The 16,121-nt window shown below is 36.0% G+C and overlaps 1 pseudogene; it reads left to right on the forward strand.

The window, feature by feature from the left end:
• The first annotated feature begins 830 nt into the window (after positions 1–830).
• On the forward strand, positions 831–14,748 carry LOC104094444 (rDNA transcriptional regulator pol5-like; annotated as a pseudogene).
• The last annotated feature ends 1,373 nt before the right edge of the window (positions 14,749–16,121 follow it).

Raw genomic sequence — 16,121 nt, forward strand, 5'->3', positions numbered from 1 at the left:
TACAAATACAGCAATATTGGCGGGACTAACAATCTTAAGGAATTTAATATTTATTTCTGTATTTGTGTTATTCTTATTATTCTGCAAACTAAAACCTTTGTGGTTTTGTGTAATCCCGTTTTGGAGAGTAAAGCCTTCGTGGCGTTTTGTTGGAGATTAAAATCTACGTGATTTTTACTCCAGTTTGAAAACGTGTATTAAACGTTTGTTTGTGTCATTCTTTTACAGAAAAAATGACGACTGAAAGCGAAAACCAAGCTATTCCGATGGTGACTGCCAACGCATCGACAAGCCGAACACCGGCGTTGGCACCGGCAGAAAAACCCGGAAAATTTTCCGGGATTGATTTCAAGCGCTGGCAGCAGAAGATGTTCTTCTACTTAACTACGTTATGTCTACAGAAGTTCATCAAGGAAGATGTTCCTGATCTGCCAGATAAAACTCCAGAGAATGAACGCTTTATCGTGCTTGAAGCGTGGAAGCATTCTGATTTTTTATGCAAAAATTATATTCTTAGCGGACTGGATGATAATCTGTATAATGTATACAGTGGCGTGGAGACGTCAAAAGAATTGTGGAATGCGTTTGAAAAGAAATATAAAACTGAAGATGCCGGGATGAAGAAATTCGTTGCCGCAAAACTTTTGGACTACAAAATGGTAGATAGCAAGTCTGTTATTACCCAAGTCCAGGAATTACAAGTGATTATTCATGATCTACTTGCTGAAGGTCTTGTCATCAATGAAGCATTCCAAGTAGCAGCAATGATTGAGAAGTTACCTCCGTTGTGGAAGGACTTCAAAAATTATTTGAAACACAAACGAAAGGAAATGTCCCTTGAAGATCTCATTGTTCGGTTGAGAATCAAAGAGGCCAATAAAGCTGCTGAAAGGAGAGGCCGTGGAAATTCAACAATAATGGGAGCAAATATTGTTGAAGATAACAAAAAGAGGAAGAAGGCTTCTGGTCCGAAATACAACCCAAGCAAGAAGCGGTTAAGTGGAAACCGCTACAACTGTGGGAAAAACGGACACAAATCTACGGAGTGTCGTGCTCCGAAGAAAGACAAGAAAAGGGGTCAAGCAAACATGGTAGTAAACCATGATGATGTTGATAACTTGTGTGCCATGCTTTCTGAATGTAACTTGGTGGAAAATCCTAAACTGTGGTGGTTTGATTCAGGAGCCACTCGCCATGTTTGTGCAGTTAGAGAAGCTTTTGCTACTTATGCTCCTGCTGGACCCGGAGAGACAGTTTATATGGGAAATGCTTCAATAGCAAAAGTTGAAGGATATGGGAAGATATTTCTGAAAATGACTTCTGGCAAGGTCATGAATTTGAACAATGTCCTTCATGTTCCCGAAATGAGAAAGAATTTAGTCTCTACTGGACTTCTTGTTAAGCACGGTTTTAAGTGCGTTTTTGTGTCCGACAAGGTTGTCATAAGTAAGAATAAAATATTTGTAGGAAAAGGTTACCTCACCGAGGGCCTTTTCAATCTGAATGTAATGGTTGTGGAAAACAATAATAATATTTCAGCTTCTTCTTACTTACTTGAGTCAAATGATTTATGGCATGTACGTTTGGGTCATGGCAATTATAAAACCTTGCGAAAAATGATTAACTTGGAAGTACTGCCTAAGTTTGAATGCGAAAAATCAAAATGTCAAACATGTGTGGAATCTAAGTATGTTAAACATCCTTATAAGTCAGTTGAAAGGAATTCAAATCCTTTAGACTTAATTCACACAAATATTTGTGACATGAAGTCAATACCATCTCGCGGTGGAAAGAAGTATTTCATAATTTTTATTGACGATGGTACTCGATATTGCTATGTTTACTTACTGAATAGTAAAGATGAAGCAATAGACGCATTCAGGCAATACAAAAATGAAGTTGAAACGCAACTTAACAAGAAAGTAAAAATGATAAGAAGTGATAGGGGTGGTGAATATGAATCTCCTTTTGAAGAAATATGTTTAGAATATGGAATTATTCATCAAACAACAGCCCCTTACACGCCCCAATCTAATGGGATTGCGGAAAGAAAGAATCGCACATTAAAGGAGATGATGAATGCGTTGTTGATAAGTTCTGGTTTGCCACAGAACTTGTGGGGGAAGCCATTCTTACGGCTAATCGAATATTAAATCGAGTGCCCCATAGCAAAACACAATCCATTCCATATGAAAAATGGAAAGGAAGGAAGCCCAACTTGAATTATTTTAAAGTGTGGGGGTGTTTAGCAAAAGTGCAAGTTCCTAAACCCAAAAGGGTAAAGATAGGACCGAAAACCGTTGATTGTGTTTTCATAGGATATGCGACAAATAGTAAAGCATATCGATTTCTGGTTCATAAATCAGAAAATCCCGACATTCATAATAATACGGTTATAGAATCAGATAATGCTGAGTTCTTTGAAAATATATATCCATATAAAAAGGAATGTGAGTCGTTTGGTGAAGGATCTAAACGACCTTGGGAAGAAACAAAAGAAAGTACATGTAATCAGGAGGATCCAAGACGTAGTAAACGTCAAAGAACGTCTACTTCATTTGGACCAGATTTTGTGACTTTCTTATTGGAGAATGAGCCTCAAATATTTAAAGAAGCTATGACTTCTTCGGAATCATTGTTTTGGAAAGAGGCAGTCAATAGTGAAATAGAATCCATATTAAACAACCATACATGGGAATTGGTTGATCTTCCTCCTGGAAATAAACCTTTGGGTTCTAAATGGATTTTTAAGAGAAAAATCAAATATGATGGCACTATTGATAAATTCAAGGCAAGACTCGTAGTCAAAGGGTATAGACAACGAGAAGGTCTAGACTACTTTGATACATATTCTCCAGTTACAAGAATTACGTCCATACGGATGTTAGTAGCATTAGCTGCAGTGTATGGTCTTGAAATTCATCAAATGGATGTTAAGACGGCCTTCTTAAATGGAGAGTTGGAGGAAGAAATTTACATGAAACAACCTGAAGGGTTTGTAGTTCCAGGTAAAGAAAAGAAAGTATGTAGACTTGTTAAGTCTATTTACGGACTAAAACAAGCACCCAAACAATGGCATGCGAAATTTGACCAAACAATGTTGTCAAATAGTTTTAAGATAAATGAATGTGATAAATGTGTGTACATTAAAAATGTTCCAAATCACATAGTCATTGTTTGCCTATATGTGGATGATATGCTGATAATGAGTAATGACATTGCCAACATAAATGCTACTAAGCGTATGCTCAATAGCAAGTTTGATATGAAAGACTTGGGAGTTGCTGATTTAATTCTGGGAATTAAGATCCATAAGACTCCTCAAGGTCTGGCATTGTCACAATCTCATTATATTAAGACAGTACTTGAAAAATTCAAGCACTTGGGCTTTAAAGTTGCAAAGACTCCAATTGACGTGAATCTTGCATTAGCAAAGAATAAAGGCCAAAGCATATCACAATTGGATTATGCTCGTGTGTTGGGATGCTTAATGTATATCATGAATTGTACACGACCAGATATAGCTTGTGCTATAAGTAAACTGAGTCGATATACGAGCAATCCAGGCCAATCTCATTGGATGGCAATGAAACGAGTTTTGGGATATTTAGAACATACCCAGAACTTTGACTTGCACTACAGTAAATTCCCTGCGGTGATTGAGGGATACTGTGATGCAAATTGGATCACCGGTTCAACTGATTCTAAGTCCACGAGTGGATATATATTCACTATTGGTGGAGGAGCGGTATCTTGGAAGTCGTCCAAACAAACATGTATTGCCCGCTCTACAATGGAGGCTGAATTCATAGCCTTAGATAAAGCCGGTGAAGAAGCTGAATGGCTCCGGAATTTCTTGGAAGACATTCCATTTTGGCCCAAACCGTTGGCACCAATATGCATACATTGTGATAGTCAAGCGGCAATTGGAAGGGCTGGGAGCGTTATGTATAACGGTAAATCTCGTCATATACGACGAAGACATAAAACCGTTAGGCAATTACTCTCTAGAGGAATTATCACGATTGACTATGTAAAGTCAAGTGATAATGTGTCGGATCCACTTACAAAAGGCCTAACTAGAGAGGTAGTTGAGAAATCATTAAGGGGAATGGGGCTATGGCCGAGAACAAGTCATTGTGGCGGTAACTCTACCTAGAAGACTGGAGATCCCAAGATCTAGGTTCAAGGAGATCAAACAAAGTCATTAATGACGGTTCAACATTGTCAAATAAAATTTTAGTCCGTTCTCGTGATGAGACAATGTTCAGTACCAAGGATAAAGCATTAAGGCTTTTTAATGATTTCTAAATTTGATACAGGGTATATCAAATAGTGTATCTACAGGATGACACGTTTAGGAATCACCTATGTAAGTGTGAAGTGTTAGTCGCTTCAAGGAGAACTTTGTAAGGCCAGTTCTCTACGCACTTATGAAACCAGGCGATGTTCATGGCTGAAACGAACACAACAATGAGAGCCAAAGACGGTTAAGGGTCGGTTGTGTGACTTATGGTTGTCTAGGTATACACCAAAGATCGACGGTTCAAAGATATCAAATCTACCGATTGACCGAGTATATCCGACATACGTTCACTACGGAAAGTTCAAAGGGAAACCTACTTATCCAGATGCGATTAATCCTTGCTTGCAAATCACACAGTTTTTACATGTATACTTCCGTGATATAGCCATTCCCCATTCATGTGGGGGATTGTTGAGGTTTTATTTTTAAGATGAAATAGTCTTAAAATGAGGATGAATGGGAAATGGAGGTAAAATAAAAATTTTGAGTAAAATTTTAAGTTTCCCCCTCTTGACAATGAGACATTGTCCCATATTGGAAGAGGAAAAGATTTTTGGTGGGTATATATATAATTACTCTTCTTGTAGCTCTTAAAGAGTTAAGAAGAAAGCAAGCCTCGCGCCGTCGTCGCTCGGCTCGACTTCGGCTACGGCTACGGCTACGGCTTCGGTTTCGGCTTCGGCTACGGCTACGGATTTGGATTTGGTCAAATGATCGATTGATTGATTAATTTTTTGGACCAAATTTATTTGTTAATAGTAAATATTAACGTAAGATTATCCGCATTTGTAACGGATATTTTCCAATCCATGTATTGACCACCAGCTGCAATAGCAACCGCCTAATGCTCTTCCCACCATGGCCAAGTGCTTGCTCCACAAACAAGCTAGTGCATGCTCCACCATGGAGGATGAAGGGTCGTTCATCTTCAAAGCTGGCTGCTATATATATGTGCAGCAGCTGTTGAAGAAAGACACCACACAAGAACAAAAAACGAAATACACCAAAACTGAAAACGCTCAACTTTGGCTATACATTGCACTCCTTCCTCTCAGCATTTCCATACGATTTTCTGAGTTTCTACTCCTTCGTTCTGCATTGTTTTAACTTCAAACAAAGCAATTGTAAGTGTGATTTGCTACCGAACTTTGTGTTCGCTGAAACACTGGGGTTTGAAGTACCGCTACACCAGTGTGTGATTCGTTCTATCCTGGGAGGAAATAATCCATTACCTTGGGTACTAGGAGGGGATTAAATTCCTTAAGGAAATACTGTGAATTCGATGGGCTCGAATTAATTACTGTTTCATTACGATAATTTATATTTTGCAGAATTATTATTTACAAATACAGCAATATTGGCGGGACTAACAGATTTCTCCTACTACTACTAGTGGGTTGCCTGAGCTCGACATTCGTCTATTTACAGATCTTGCAGCTGCTGAGGTGTCTATTAGAGAAGCAGCTGCTCAGGCTTTAGTTGTTAAGTTGCTTGAAATTCAGAAAGCTTATGATAATCTGGAGAACAAGGAAGTGGTTGATGCCTTGATGGTCAGCTCAAATTGGAAGCTGAAAAGGATGATGGGTTGAATAACTGTGCCCCTTCTTTGAGATATGCAGTTCGGAGGCTCATTCGTGGCGTTTCTTCATCAAGAGAGGTGTGTTTGTCTAATTTGTAGTATAATTGTTCTGTAGTTTTGTTGAAAATAATAAGTGCCTAATTATTGTTACTATTTAATTTGCCAGCTTAAATAGGGGCTATATGCCTTTCCATCTTCATTTTATAATTGAAATTCTTTTGGAGACTAATATCTTTAGGGGTGACAAAAGCAAATTCATTCTGGAAACTTGTGTCGTACAATAAGACACTTAGACTACGCTCTCCTGTCTTTACCTTTACAAATTTTATTTTATAGTAAAACCCCAAAAGGTTACTTTATGATCATGCTGGCGCCTGGCAGGTAGATACTCATAGCTCGTGTCTTTGAAAATTTTTAATAGCTATATGCTGCACCGTTTTGAATTTAAAGGTTAAGTGAAATACTGAAGGTTTAGTGAAAAGATATCTACTCCACTCATAGTTCTATGTGCCATGATTGTCTTAATAAGTTCAACGTGCCCGTACAAAATCTTATCTGTTTCTTATATGTGCAGTGTGCAAGGCAAGGATTTGCATTAGGCATGACAGTATTGGTTGGTGCAGTTCCATGCATAAAACTGGATGCACTGTTGAAACTAATTATCTCTTCTTCCATGAAGGAGGTAGGAAAGATTACCTTTGTTTGTGAACTTATCAGTTCTCTTATGTGCTGGCTTGACAGTTTTAAGTGGTTTTTGTAGGACGACTTTGGACCCTTGTTTGCTTATGGAGCTATTGCAAGATCAGGGAGATTAACTTTAGAGTGGATTGCTGATAAAAACACTCCTTATATTAAAGAATTTATTGGTTCTCTTGTCTCGCTGGCAACAGAAAAGCGTTACTTTCAAGAGCCTGCTGTCTCAATTATTTTGGAGTTGGTCGACAAGGTCAATAACGTTTACGAGCCTGTGAATTGCAAATTTATGCTAAGCATGTACACTTTAGTTATTACTTGAAATAGCTTCACCGATTGGATTTTCTTTCGCCATTGCAAACTCGTATGAGCTTATATATCTTCCTGATGGATATTTTAGGATCTTTTTTACTTGGCTACTAAATATCACCTGTTCCGGCTGTTCCAGTACCTTCTTAGTGCTGTCGTGCAACTAAAGGTTCTTTTACGTGTCCAAAAAAATTTCACCTCTTCCTATTACTCTAAAATTAAATGTGCTTTGTCATGTTGCTGGTTTAACTATTTGAATTTAGTGTATTTGTGTTTTACCATCTTATCCTTCTTTATCTACTTTGGTTCTTTCCTTAAGCTGTATTCTATCTAGCTGTATCAACATACCTATTTTGTCATGTCAGTTGCCTGTTGAAGCTTTGCCGAATCATATACTTGAAGCTCCTGGACTTAAAGAGTGGTTTGAAGGTGCACCAGAAGTTGGAAATCCTGATGCTTTACTCTTGCCCTTGCTATACGTGAGAAAGCTGGTGTCGATGGCAAAGAGTTTGGCAAGCTTCTGCCTTTTCCTTGTAGCCCCAGCAGGCTTTTCACTGTTGAACATCTGTCCCTGCTTTCCAAATGCTTGAAGGTGCTACTAAACTTCTTCATTTCCCTTCATTGAAAAGCTTTGTTCATATTTTGATCTGTGGACTTTATGGATCTGCAGGAGTCCAATTTCTGCCATCCACGAACTCATAGTGTATCGTATTCCTTGGTAAATATTCTCTTACCTGAAAATGTTGTGAAAGGGTTTGATCCCTCGGTAGCTTTAAGTTTCATGAAAAAGCACAAAAAAACCCGCAATGGTAGCTCAGCAGAAGAAGATATTCAGAAGAATCTTAAAAACTTCTGTGAAGTTATCATTGAAGGATCACTAATTCTTTCATCATCTCATGATTGTAAGAACTTGGCACTCAATGTGCTGCTGCTTCTCCTTCCAAAACTGCCAGTTTCCTGCATCTGCAACGTCCTCTCTTACAAAGTTGTACGTTGCTTAATGGATGTACTTTCCAGAAAAGACTCTAATCTATTCAAAGCCTGTCAATATTTTATGAGAGAATTATGCGAGTGGGTCAAGCATGATGATGTTAGAAGAGTAGCAGTTATTATGGCTGTACAGAAACATAGTAACGGGAAATTTGATTGCATCACCAGGACAAAAACAGTAAAAGAGTTGATGGCTGAGTTTAAAACTGAGTCTGGATGCGTGCTTCTCATACAGAACTTGGTTGACACGTTCCTGGATAAAGGTCATGCTTCAGAGGAGCCTTTATATCAGAGTCAAACAATAGATGACAACTCAAAAATTGGTTCCGCAGAATATAAAGATTCTTTTAGAGCGCTAGGAACCTCAGATTTTTCTAAAGGCTGGGTTTTAAAGTCACTTTCCAATAGCTGGAAGCATCTACCTCTGGATGCAAATGCAAGGTTCAGAGTGCATAGAGAAATTCTAAAATTTCTGACTGTTCAGGGTTTATTCTCTTCAACTCTTGGAAGTGAGGTGACATCTTTTGAATTGGAGGAGAAGTTTAGGTGGCCAAAGTCTTCCATTTCAAGTGCTCTTTGTAGGATGTGCATTGAGCAGCTACAATTACTTCTATCACATGCTCAAAAAGGCGAAGGACCTCATGTTGTGGCAAGTGGTTCTGCAGCTAATGATCTTGGAGCTTATTTCATGCGATTTCTTACCACATTGCGAAACATTCCTTCTGTTTCACTGTTCAGTCCTTGAACGCTGAGGATGACGTTCAAAAAATTGCAGGATATGGAGTCTCAGCTCTCAAGACAGGTGATATTTTTTTTTTCTTCTTTTTGTAGCATCCTGGTCGGCAGCACTAATCAAAGCTTTTTGTGCCTTTGTGAAACCAATGTCCCTTGCTTTAGGCATTTAAATCTTTTTTATGTTTGATAAGAATGTAGACCTGCTTTTGTGTGAGGAGTCTGAGTAAGCTGTTAATTCAAAGATCCATATCCTGTTATTACTCATCTTATATTAGTTATTACCATCAGTGACTTGTATTCTCTTTATATTACATTAATTACTATTCACCGTGTTCAGGAAAGTGAAAACTTCTTAATTTCTTCTGTGACAAAGTTAGATTGTTAATCCTTTTTATTCTTTTTCAAATGACCGCAGGACAGAAACTTGGTCCCAAGTATTGACGCAAATAAGTTTCATTCCATGAGGTATCTTCTGATGCAATTGTTGCTTCAAGTTCTACTTCGGCCTGAAGAATTTTCTGAAGCCGCCTCGGAATTGGTTATTTGCTGTTCAAAGGCTTTTCGATCTTCTGATCTTGCTTCCTCTGGAGAAGATGAAGTAGATAGAGATGGCACACCTGAATTGATGGATGTCCTAGTGGACACCATGCTTTCGTTGCTGCCACAGTCATCAGCTGCGATGCGGACTGCTATTGAGAAGGTAAATTACTGAAAAGCAAGGATAATATCCTGTCAGTGCCTCCGCTGATCTATTATCCCCCAAAGCCCTGGCCTGAGGAAGTGCTTTCCAATATTTCTTATGCATTGTTACACCTCCTGCATTATGATGTCAAGTTATCCTGAAAAACCTTACCGACTTTGATAAGAGAAGAAACTTAAACAGAGTTAAGTGGAATTTTTACTTATATGGATGTTTTAGCGTATAACACTGAGTTACAACATCACCTAATTTCTCAATCTCAAGCTGATAGGTGTCGGCAATATGAATTTTCAATATTCGTGTTGCTCCATTTAAACCTGTTTCAATCTTTTTCTGTTACCAAAAGTTCTCTATATTTTCTATTGGCGTACAAATCTCTAACAAAACTAGAAGTTTTTAGTGAAGAGTGGACCTAAAGCAATGGCGTTCAATATGACCAAACTTTTATTCCATCTAATAGGTATCATTGTAAGCTATTTTTTGCTAAGTCCGTATCGATTCTAGAGATTGTTGGTATTTCAAGACAACTTCCTTCCATGTGATTTTAGTTCTACCTCGTCCTTTTTAACACCTTTAATAACCATGGTCTCATACCTGGTGCATCTTGTGGTCGGCATAAGACATGACTAGATCTTCTCAAGTGACCAGTCTCTCATTTTATCTATCTTGTGTACTACTTGTACCTTTTTCTGAATGTGATCATTTCTAATCTTGTCTACTCTTGTATGACTGGGCATTCATCTTAACATTTGCATTTCTGATCTTGTGGATATATTGGACCATAGAGGCCCACCATCCCTCTCCCATTTGGTCTTATACACTTTTTTCGATCTTCACTTTGGTATGTATCATCCTGTTGCATAACACTTCGATAGCACTTCTCCAGTTCAACCATCATATCTTAATTTTATACACTATTTCTCCTATATTAGTTTGATTCATGGAGAATATAAAACTTTCTATTTAATGATCATTTGCTGGTGAGAGGAGCAAATACTCGATGGAATATCGAGGTGCATGAAATTAGCCCGGACACAACTGTTATAAACAAAACTTTCTAGTTATGAAATATGTTGAGTTATTCCTGGTCGGCCTGAAAGGAAAGTAGCTGTATGTTTTCGGGATGGAGGGGTATACGCTACTGTCAGACCTTAGTATAACGGGTTCTTTTTATGTTTTCATACTCAACTCAAGCACAATTCAAAAGTTATTTGTTGATAGAGCTATAGGTCAAGCTGTGTTGGTGGACTCTGTGGATAGGAAGAGCCAATAGAATTTTTGAAGGCAAAAAGGAAACTGTTACTAGCCTTAAATATAAGTTTATATCTATCTTTAAAGCTGAGTGCTAATTAGTGGTGCTTGTTATATATAATCAGTAGCTTTTTTTAGCAAATTTTGGTAAAGACTAAACCACTATGAATTAGTGACAGCTAATGTATGTTTTCGTATTGTATTTGACATTAGCTCCAATAGCAATCATTGCTGTTCTCAAGGATACTGATCCTTGCATTATGTGTGTAAGAATTTCTATTTCTTATTCTCAAATGGGGCTGGGAGGTGTGGACTTGACTAGTACAATATTCTTCTTGAGAAACAAAATGGATGATCGATACTAGATATTTACTCATGTTGGAAGATTGGGTCTATTTAGCTGTCAAGACAGATATCTTTCCTTTTCTGTTGTCCTTACTAATTATTGAAATGTGATTGGAAGCTTCAACTCCATGTAATACACAAACTAAAAGCACAAAGTTCACCTTTAGCACCAATACAAGCTGCTCACACCGAAGAGAAAATCTTACTGAATGTGTAACTCCATTCATCCTGTTATCTATACTTGTGCATAGGGTTTCTTTCAAATGAACCTTATTATCTCATGAGGAAAAAAGTAGTGAATACATTGCTTCTTTATATTCCTTTTCTGGATGCACCTGTTGTATTGTGTTTCTGTCGATGGTGTACTCCTTATTGTTTTGACGGAGTTTCCTTTTTTGGTTTGTCCCAACAAATTGAATGCTTTGGTCTTTCGTCAAATGGATAAAATATATGATCTTCACTAGGTCAAAGCACCTTATAATGATACTATTCATATTGTTTTCAGCTTGACTTGACACAATCAAAAATAGGAACTCATTAGAACATTCTGTAGTTGATCTCTTTGATGCGGAGTTGTCTGTGTATTATGGAAAATGTTCTTTTTCATGTATTTTTGATGCTCCTCCAGTCTGTCTTTTTAAAGGTGGAAGAGAACTTAATAGTTCTTCAATTATCTTATTTTGTCCATCACCGATACTTACAATTCAAAGAGCTTAGCAGATGCATAATATGAATACATGAAAGTTGATTGTTGTGTTTTATTTTTCGGAAAGTGCGCATGTAGGTGTTATTTATATCTTTGCTTGTATTTTGTATTATGGAATGGTTGGAAATCTCTAGTTAGAGAGTTCTTCAGTTGAATGTACACTAGTACCTAAGAGTTCGTGTGAATTTCTGCAACAGCTGCTGTTGCTCAGGTTAATTTCTAGTTCTTCTTTGCCTACTTAAAGGTGTTTGTCTTTTTAGGTTTTCAAATGTTCTTTTGTTTATAAAAAATTAGGTTTTCAAATGCTTTTTCCATGATGTCACGGATGATGGGTTACTTCGGATGTTGCGTGTTATAAAGAAAAATCTCAAACCAGCCAGACGCCAAGAAACAGACAGTGAGAACGATGACGAAGATGCCAATGTTCTTGGCATTGAAGAAGCAGAGGATTCGGATGAAGCAGAGATGGATGAAACTGTGAGGAATGACGGACAGGCAGACTCAGGGACATTAGTTGGTATCGAGGCAGCAAGCGCAGGACTTCTTGAGGCTTCTGATGATGATTTTGATGAGGGAATGGATGATGATGCAATGTTCCGCATGGACACATATCTTGCTAAATGTATAATGGAAAGGACGAACCATGCTGGTTGTGAAACTGCTGATTCACAGCTTGTCCACTTCAAGCATCGTGTCCTCTCTTTGCTGGAGATTTACCTAAATGAAAATCCAGGCAAGTCTTTTCTTGATATACTAATACATTTATCTTAAGGATGTGTAAGATTGACTTCAAAATCTATCTCTTAATGTATAATCTAAATTCATATCCTAACTTCATGATTAGCTTTTTGGCATGATCATCATGATGGAAACGGGTATGATCTTTTGATTCTTGGAGGTTGATATTTTTCCATGAGTTATCAGCGGCATTTCAATCGTCATCTGATTCCGAAATGAATAACGAATCCATTTAAAAAAAAAAGGGGGGGGGGGGGGGGGGACCAAGTAGCGCCATAATTTTTTTTATTGCTCCGGTTGGTATCTGAAACATGGATAAAGGATTATGGAACAAATTACAGTATTGTGCAGTTTCTTTCAACATAAACTAGGCCTCAATCCCAAATTTATGTGGGGCTATGTTAATCTTTTATAACCATTTAGCTCAATTTAAGCCCACCATTTCGACATATATTTAAATACTTTGTATTTCAAGGCAAATTAAGAGTCATAAAAGCTAAATGTTCTCAAAATCTCAGACTTTACCTATAGAGACATACGCAGGTCTCTTATTAGAATAAAAGGTCTTTTAATGAATTTTGGACCAATGTATATGTAACAATAAAAAACAGCTGACACTTATATGGTTCTTTTGCTTTGCTTCTTCCGTTTGTGTTCTACTCTTAATTAAGTCCACTTTGATATAAGAAATTGTGTTCTTTTGAAACTTCCCTCATGTGATTTATGTCTACCTCTTTTTCTATCACATTCAATCATCATATTGTTGCACATAAGGATTGGTGCATCTGGGTGCAATCCAACTCTGGCAACTTTTCTTCTTGTTTTATTCTCTATGCTTGCTACTTGATCCTTTTGTTGTGTGATCATTTTATCATCTTGTTTAATTTTATTTGACTTAACTTCCATACTAAAATCTACATTTCAACGTCATATCCTGTCTCTATGTTTGAGCTTTAGAGACCTAATAGCACTTCCGTGTATCTTTCTAATGCACAATACTCCTACAGCATTCATTTTTCAGCCATCCTATTTTAGTTTTACATGATATATCTTCATTTGTTATGCCATTCTCCTTGAAACGAAAGATTTCACCTATATTAAAAGACTATCGTGAAGTAAAAGAAACAGTAGCACAAGCATTTTGATCTTGTGGTTCTGAGGTTGTGGTTTGTCTTTCATCAAGTGTTGCAGCTACCTTTCATCTTTCTATTGTTATTACTGTTAATAAACTCAAAACACTTGTTCATTTGATCTATTGATTGATCGAGGAGTAGTTTTTTTTTAAATGTACCATTTTACAGGAAAGCCACAAGTATTAACAATATTCTCACACCTATCTCAAGCATTTATAAACTCACAATCTACAAAAGGTAGGGAACAGCTTGGTCAGCGAATTTGGGGAATTCTACAGAAAATTATCAAGGCAAAGGACTATCCAAGAGGTGAAGACATCCAATTCTCAGTGCTCGAGTCACTCTTGAAAAGTAACTTTAAGCTGGCAGCAACGCGTTTCAAGTATAAGAAATCTGCCTCTAACTTGTCAAAGGAAAAGCAGTCTGTCGCCTTGAATAGATACAAAAATGATCAATTCTCTTTCTCAGAATTCAATATTTTGGATTTTGAAGATAATTAATGCTACAAATCTTCCAGAGTCTAAACTTCAGAAGGTTTTTGGTGTATTCAAGAAATTTCTGAAGGATTACTTTAGTAAAAGGTCTCAATTGACGTCTGAATTTCTAAAAGAAGTTTTCAAAAGGAGTCCATGGATTGGACATCGCCTATTTGGATGCCTTTTGAAGGAATGTGGTAAGGCGAAGCGACAATTTCAGCAAATTGAATCTCTAGATCTGGTTATGGAGATAATAAATTCGATCGTCTCCACAAACCCTGATGAAAACAGCCAGGATTCATCAAAGAAAAAGCTGAAAATACATCTCCGAGGGTTAGGCCACCTAATTAATAAGTTGTTCGAAAATATGTCCGACAAGGCATCAAGACGAGCTGATGTGGGAAAATTCTGTGGCAAAGTCAATCAGATATTTATAAAACTTAAACTGAGGCGTCGTTTCTTAAGACACTGCAACAGATTGTGAATCTCAACAGGGTAACATGTTTTCTGCTTTGAAAAGGTGAGTTTTAGGGCGAGGTATCTGATATAAATCGTTATGTTGGAAGTTCTTGCCACGTGTGATTCTTCTACCAGAAAATTTTGACTTGTGAAGATTGAGTTGAGTATTAATACGACATTCCTACCCATTTGTTTCCTGGTGATTTTTCTGACCATTGTCGCTGAACTTTATTGTATCCTAGGTTTGTTTACAGTGGATTTTTATTGTGTTTGGCACACCTTTTTTGTTGTGTTGTTCTAAAACAGATAGTAATAGTAGTTCTGATAATATTTAATCTGTTATAGTAAAAAAAAATTGTCCATTCAAATTGGAGAGTAGTTTCAAGTTGGAAGTTTTAAATTATTTTAAAATAAAAAACAAAATTACAAAAAAATAAAAAACTGCCAATTCAAAATTTCTTTGTTTTTAAAATATTTTTTTCTTTTCTTTTTAAAAATAAAATGTTTATTTATTCAAAAAATATTATTTAGAATAATAGAATAAAATAAAAAATAATATATCTTCTATTATATTATAAAAAGAAAGTAGCATACAAAAATTTAAATAAAGTAATATGCTAATAAAAGTTTCTATTAACAATGCAATAATACTAAATACCGGATAATATAATAAAGAAAAATACATAACAAAAAAATTATTCAATGACTATACAACTCCCTTTAATTTAATAGAGATTTTGTTCATTAAAATTCAGATAATATTATTGACAACAACAGAATAAAATATAAAATAAAAAATATTTCAAGATTAATAAAATATATATATTCTCTTATATTACAAAAAGAAAGCGAGCAGACAAAAATATTAAACAAAGTAATATGCTAATAAAAATTTCTATTAACAATGTAAAAATACTAAATATTGGATAATAGAATAAAGAAAAATATAGAAAAAATATTATTCAATGATTATATAAGTCCCTTTAATTTAATAGAGATTTTATTATTGGGTATATCATACTGTCAAATAAGTCTGCAATTGAAATTTATTAAAGCAATACGATCTAATATGTTTAAACAAGCCCGATCACAATTTAATTTAATTAATATTTTTGCGCATCGTGTGGGTACGACTACTGGTCAATATTAATGCTAACAAAAGGCATTCAATTCAATACTAGGAACGACAATATATTGAATATCAATTTTTTTTTTTGCAATGATTTAGATAAAAATGCATAACCTATTTTTTTTTCTTTTTTTAGTGTTTAGTCATGTAATTAATACTCCCTTATAAGTCTACTTATTTTAGCATGACTTAGTACTTTTAGATTATGTTTATTTTTATTATGGCTTTTTAATTAGCAATATTTATATTACATAATTTTATTGTCTTTATTGTTGAATATTTTAGGATGATGCCATGACACATCTCATATTTTTGTATTATTTTCTTGGAAAATACTTTATATAGTTGTATCTTACTATGATTAAAGAAATATTTTGAGCACACATTATATGTTTTGTGCTACGAAGATTTTACCGGGAAAAAAATTGAAAACCCCCGAATAACCCGAAAATACGAGATTGAAAAACCCGAGTTTTATTGGTTTGGTTTGGTCTTTAAATTTAATAACCCGACACAATTGATTTGGTAATTGCAAAACCGAACTAATTCGACATATGTACACCTCTAATTCC

The sequence above is a fragment of the Nicotiana tomentosiformis genome, chromosome 1, assembly GCF_000390325.3.
Source record: "Nicotiana tomentosiformis chromosome 1, ASM39032v3, whole genome shotgun sequence".
Classification (NCBI taxonomy): domain Eukaryota; kingdom Viridiplantae; phylum Streptophyta; class Magnoliopsida; order Solanales; family Solanaceae; genus Nicotiana; species Nicotiana tomentosiformis.